Source organism: Triturus cristatus, chromosome 1_2 (assembly GCF_964204655.1).
Source record: "Triturus cristatus chromosome 1_2, aTriCri1.1, whole genome shotgun sequence".
NCBI lineage: Eukaryota > Metazoa > Chordata > Amphibia > Caudata > Salamandridae > Triturus > Triturus cristatus.
In genome coordinates, this window is record NC_140580.1 from 498,324,281 (window position 1) to 498,330,280 (window position 6,000).

Consider the following 6,000-nt stretch of genomic DNA (forward strand, 5'->3'; position numbering starts at 1 on the left):
TAGGTGCCGGCAAAGCTAGGGTTCAAAAACTACAGCTAGACTCTTCACAAAAAATGTGTACATTTTCAGTGTGAAAATGCTGTGTGTTCACCTTAGGTTTTGAGCCACTTCCTGTCGTGGGCACTATGCCTACCCACACAAGTGAGGTACCATTTTTATCGGGAGATTTAGGGTAGTTCAGATTTGTAAAGCAACTGTTATTACCTATTGATTTTTGATGCATTTCTCCCTTCCAAATGAAAGACATTGTGTAAAAAAAAGTCATTTTGAAAAATGACCAATAATTGTCATGCAAGTATGAGTATTCCCAATTTCGAAAATGTGCAAATATGCACTGTTTCTAAACTCTGTCATTTGTTCACCATTTCAGAAATACATAGGTGTCTTTCATACCAATTTTTCCATGTATACATTTTCACACAATAATTGCTATATACCCGGAACAAAAAAAAAAAACATTACAAAATGCTGCTCAGTGTTTTACTCTGGGTTCGTTGGGCTCTTAGTGAACCTACAAGTCCTATATATCCCCACAACCAGGAAGGTGCAGCGGATGTAACAGTACATTGCTTTCAAAGAGATGTCATAATTAGAAGAAGTTACAGGTGAAAACGTTGACACAAAAGGCTGCTTTTTTCAACAAATGTTTAATTTTTCCTATATTTAACTGTTAGTTTCTATAAAGAAACCTTGATGGATCTACACAAATGACCCCTTGCTGAATTCAGAATTTTGTCTACTTTTCAAAAATGTATAACTTTCCAGGATCCATTATTGCTTTTCTACCCATGTCTACCATTATCTGGAAGGAGGTTGAAAGCCAAAAAATAGCAAAAATAGGATATGTCCAAGTAAAATGTCAAAACTGTGTAAAAAATGTTGGATTTCTGACAAAAATCTGTCATTCCCTAAAAGCTGGACAAATGGTGATTTCAGCCCCACATACCCTTTTTTGATATCATTTACAGAGAAAAACCCAGACGCTTTCATTTGCAGCCACTTTTCCCCATTTTTCCCAAAAAAAACAAAATGTTGCTGTATTTTGACTAATTTCTGGGAACCCTCTAGGAGAATCCACAAACCCTGGGTACCTTTAGAATCCGCATGATATTGAAAGAAAAGGACGCAAATTTGGCGTGGATACCTAGGTGCCGATTACGATCCGGTAAAACAATTCCCCGTACGACTCGTATCCGGTCTTTTTACCGTACGAATCGTACACGTGCCGTACAAACTGCCAACTACGAATCGCATGGGAAAAAGTCCATACGAATCGCATTGGGAATTATTCCCCACACGTCCTCGGGTCGGAAAATGTGTCCGACACGTCCTCGGACGATTTACCGTACAAATGTGAAAAGTGAAGTCCGACCGCGGAATCACGATCCATCCCGTGCGTCCGATGTTACAACCGAATGGAAAAAACACCGTCCGCACCGAACTCCCATAACAACCATGGAGACATGTGCCCGCATACGCGCCGACCCCCCCCAGCCCCCGTATGTACGCGCCGACCCCCCCAGCCCCCGTACGTACGTGTCGAACCCCCCCCAGCCCCCGTACGTTCGAGTCGTACCCCCACCCGTGTATGTACACCTGTGTACGTGTCGTACCCACCGTGTATGTACACCCGTGTATGTGTCGTACCCCCTGTGTATGTACACCCGTGTACGTGTCATACCCCCCGTGTATGTACACCCGTGTACGTTTGAGTCGTACCCCCACCCGTGTATGTACGGTGCGTACCCCCAGCGCTACGCCCTGGGGGTACGCACCGTACATACACAGGTGGGGGTACGACTCGAACGTACACGGGTGTACATACACGGGGGGGTACGACACGTACACGGGTGTACATACACGGGGGGTACGACACGTACACGGGTGTACATACACGGGTGGGGGTACGACTCAAATGTACACGGGTGTATATACACGGGGGTACGACTCGAACGTACATGGGTGTACATACACGGGTGGGGGTACGACTCGAACGTACACAGGTGTACATACACGGGGGGTACGACTCGAACGTACACGGGTGTACATACACGGGGGGTACGACTCAAACGTACACGGGTGTACATACACGGGGGGTACGACTCGAACGTACACAGGTGTACATACACGGGTGGGGGTACGACTCGAACGTACGGGGGCTGGGGGGGTACGACTCGAACTTACAGGGGCTGGGGGGGTCGGCGCGTACGTACGGGGGCTGGGGGGGGTCGGCGTGTACATACGGGGGCTGGGGGGGTACGGCGCGTACCGGGCCACCTACTCTGGTCGTTTCGCGCCGTACTTCGCTTTTCCGGCACTTTTTGGGTGCCATGAAAATATCGCCGTCCGGACTGCTGTCGGTTCGAATCGTACTTCCTGGGTCATGAAACGCTGCCTGAAAGCGTCCCGACTTCACGTCGCAGCATTCCCGGATCACATTCGTACGTATATTTCCGTCGGTCGGTGTTTTTTACGATTCGTACGGAAATGGTGTTTCCGTGCGAATCGTAATTCCATGTTTGTAAAGTTTTCCGACCAGGTACGAGTCGGAGGGAGAAAACTCTCCGACCGACGGTTCGTACCCGGTTTTTACCGGATCGTAATCGGCACCCTAATGTGGTCCAAAAGTTACAGGGGCCTAAGCGCGCACTACCTCAAATAGCCCAAAAAACGGCTTAGCACGGAGGGGAAAAAGCCTAGCAGCGAAGGGGTTAATTTCAAGTGTTATCATTGTTTGTGTCATTTGTATACATTGTTTTAACAGTTTGTTATATTAAATGATTCAGATTTTTTAGTTTAATTGCTAATTGCAATATATAGCATTGTTGGTTTGTAGGGGGCTTGGGTGTGAAATTACTTATGTCATAATTAACTATTAATTAATTAATTAATTAGTTTTTTTAAGTGAATATGCGATTGATAATAATTTTGTACATTATGTCATATGAATTTATTTCAGTTTTTTTTTTAGGTGCAGGTTGTTAAGCTTGTAGTGGTATGGGGGAAGATAATTAAGCAATAATTAAATATAATTGGTTAATATTTTTTTTAATTGAGCTAACATTATGTTTATTGTGTAATAATGGTACATTCTAGCTATATTTTAGGTGTGGGCTGCTGGGTTTGTAGATGTTTAGGATGATAAGTTTATTGAGTAAAAACCCCCCCCAGCCCCCGTACGTTCGAGTCGTACCCCCACCCGTGTATGTACACCTGTGTACGTGTCGTACCCCCTGTGTATGTACACCCGTGTACGTGTCATACCCCCCGTGTATGTACACCCGTGTACGTTTGAGTCGTACCCCCACCCGTGTATGTACGGTGCGTACCCCCAGCGCTACGCCCTGGGGGTACGCACCGTACATACACAGGTGGGGGTACGACTCGAACGTACACGGGTGTACATACACGGGGGGGTACGACACGTACACGGGTGTACATACACGGGGGGTACGACACGTACACGGGTGTACATACACGGGTGGGGGTACGACTGTCATAATTAACTATTAATTAATTAATTAATTAGTTTTTTTAAGTGAATATGCGATTGATAATAATTTTGTACATTATGTCATATGAATTTATTTCAGGTTTTTTTTTAGGTGCAGGTTGTTAAGCTTGTAGTGGTATGGGGAAGATAATTAAGCAATAATTAAATATAATTGGTTAATATTTTTTTTAATTGAGCTAAAATTATGTTTATTGTGTAATAATGGTACATTCTAGCTATATTTTAGGTGTGGGCTGCTGGGTTTGTAGATGTTTAGGATGATAAGTTTATTGAGTAAAAACCCCCCCCAACCCCCGTACGTTCTAGCTATATTTTAGGTGTGGGCTGCATTTGATGTTTAGGATGATAAGTTTATTGAGTAAAAAGTATTAAATAATTCTTAATAGAATTATTTAATTGATTATTAAATATATAAAATGTATCAGTCTAATTTTTTTTAGTTATATTTTAGGTGTGGGCTGCTAAGTTTGTAGGGGTATAGGATGGGAAGTTAATTTGGTAATAATGAAATAATAAATATATTTCACTGATAATTAATTATTAAATTGTTTTATAATTACGTAAGTTGCGTAATTGATTTTTTGATTTATATATTTTCGGTAAATTAATATTGATTATATTGAGTGTATAATATTTTTTTTTAATTATTAATGTTATTCAAATATGTAATGTGTTCGAAGTAAAGTACTTTCCCTCCTGTTGCACAGACTGGACTGGCAATAGTAAATATAACCATTCCAAATTCCAACACTTTCATTATTGAAGCACTGACTGGAGTGGGAATAATAAATCTTACCCATTTGAAGTCCAGTGCTTTCCCTTTCTGTTGCATAAACTGGAGTGGGAAGAGTAAATCTTCCCACCTCTGAAGTCCAATGCTTTCCCAACTGTTACACAGACAGGAGTGGAAATAGTACATTTTACCCCTCCAAACTTCAATGCTTTCTCTACTGTTGATACAGGAGAGGGAATAGTAAATCTTACCTCTCCAAAGTCTAACACTTTTGCTACTGTTGCACAGACTGGAGTGGGAATAGTAAGATTAACCCCTTCAAAGTCCAACACTTTTCCTTCTCTTGCACAGACTGGAGTGGGAAAAGTAAATTTACCTCTCCAAAATCCAACACTTTCCCTACTGTAGCACAAACTGGGGTTGAAATAGCAAGTCTTACCCCTCTGAAGTCCAATGCCTTTCCTATCCTTTATAGTATTTTTAGTAAATGTGTGTTTTTTGGGTTTTAAATTTGTAAAATTAAATGTATTAACTTTAATAATTAATATATTTGTGTTAATGAATTTTCTATATTTGTATACTTTTATTGTCTACGTATGATATATATGTGTGTGTTTTCACAGTAATACATTTTAATAATAAAAAAATTTGAAAATGTAAAATAAATAATTGTCTTAGTTATATTACTAAATATATATGCTTATATACACACACATTTGTATATATATAATACATATATATGTGTGACTGTGTTTAATGTGTTTATATGATTATATATTTATATATAATATAAAATATTTGTGGGATTTATTTATTTTGCATTATTTTAGATTTATATATTAAAATAGTTAACATCTACTTCTTCAAACTCTATATTAAAAAATCGATATTTTTGTTAAAAAAAAATCTGATATATTTGTACCTAAAATTGGAAGTAAAAGGATGCAATATTTTGATAAACTATATTTTTGACATGATATTTCTGTCAAACGATATTGTTTACCTCAATATTTTGTCATTTATCCATAGACCCCTAGGAGTGTGTGGCTTCATTTGCAAATTTTGCAGCCATCAGACAAAACAAAAGCAGCAGAAGATGTGCCTGCCTCAAAAATACGACTCAGCCTGTGGTCTGTCACTGTTGGAGTCTGTGCTTTGTTACAGTATGTGTCATTGCAGGATCTCCAGCAGCACCACACATTGGAATAAGAGGATGTCTTTTGCCACATTGTGTAGATTTCAATATGAAATCCCTACTCTCCCTGGCATCAGACAGCCTATGTTCCCTGCGGTGCACAGGGCAGCAGAGGCACCTGATGGGATACAGTAGACAGGGACAGAAGTGTTTTGGGATTGGTGGAAGGGCCAGATGAGTTACAGGATGAGGAGACTGATGTGGGGTGAAAAACAGAGGAGCCGAAGGGTAGCAAGCGGACAAAGGAGACAAAGGAAGTGACGTCTCAGGTGAAAAAGGGAATCAGAAGGAGGGGTGCTGTGAAAATTCAATGATTTAAAAGGGGGGAATGATACGATGCAGTCAAGAGCGGGGGCAAGGGTAAGGCTCAAAGGCCAGCAAAGTCCACTGGGGGCACAAAATACCAAGTGAGATGGGCAGATCGCTGTTAACTGCAAGTTTGAGGTTGTTTATTATTTGTCTCATCTGATGGACACCTAGCAACTGGGAGTGCATTCATCATTATTGACTGAATTGTTTTTGTGGCTGAAATATTTCAAGTTCCCTTCTATTATGTGT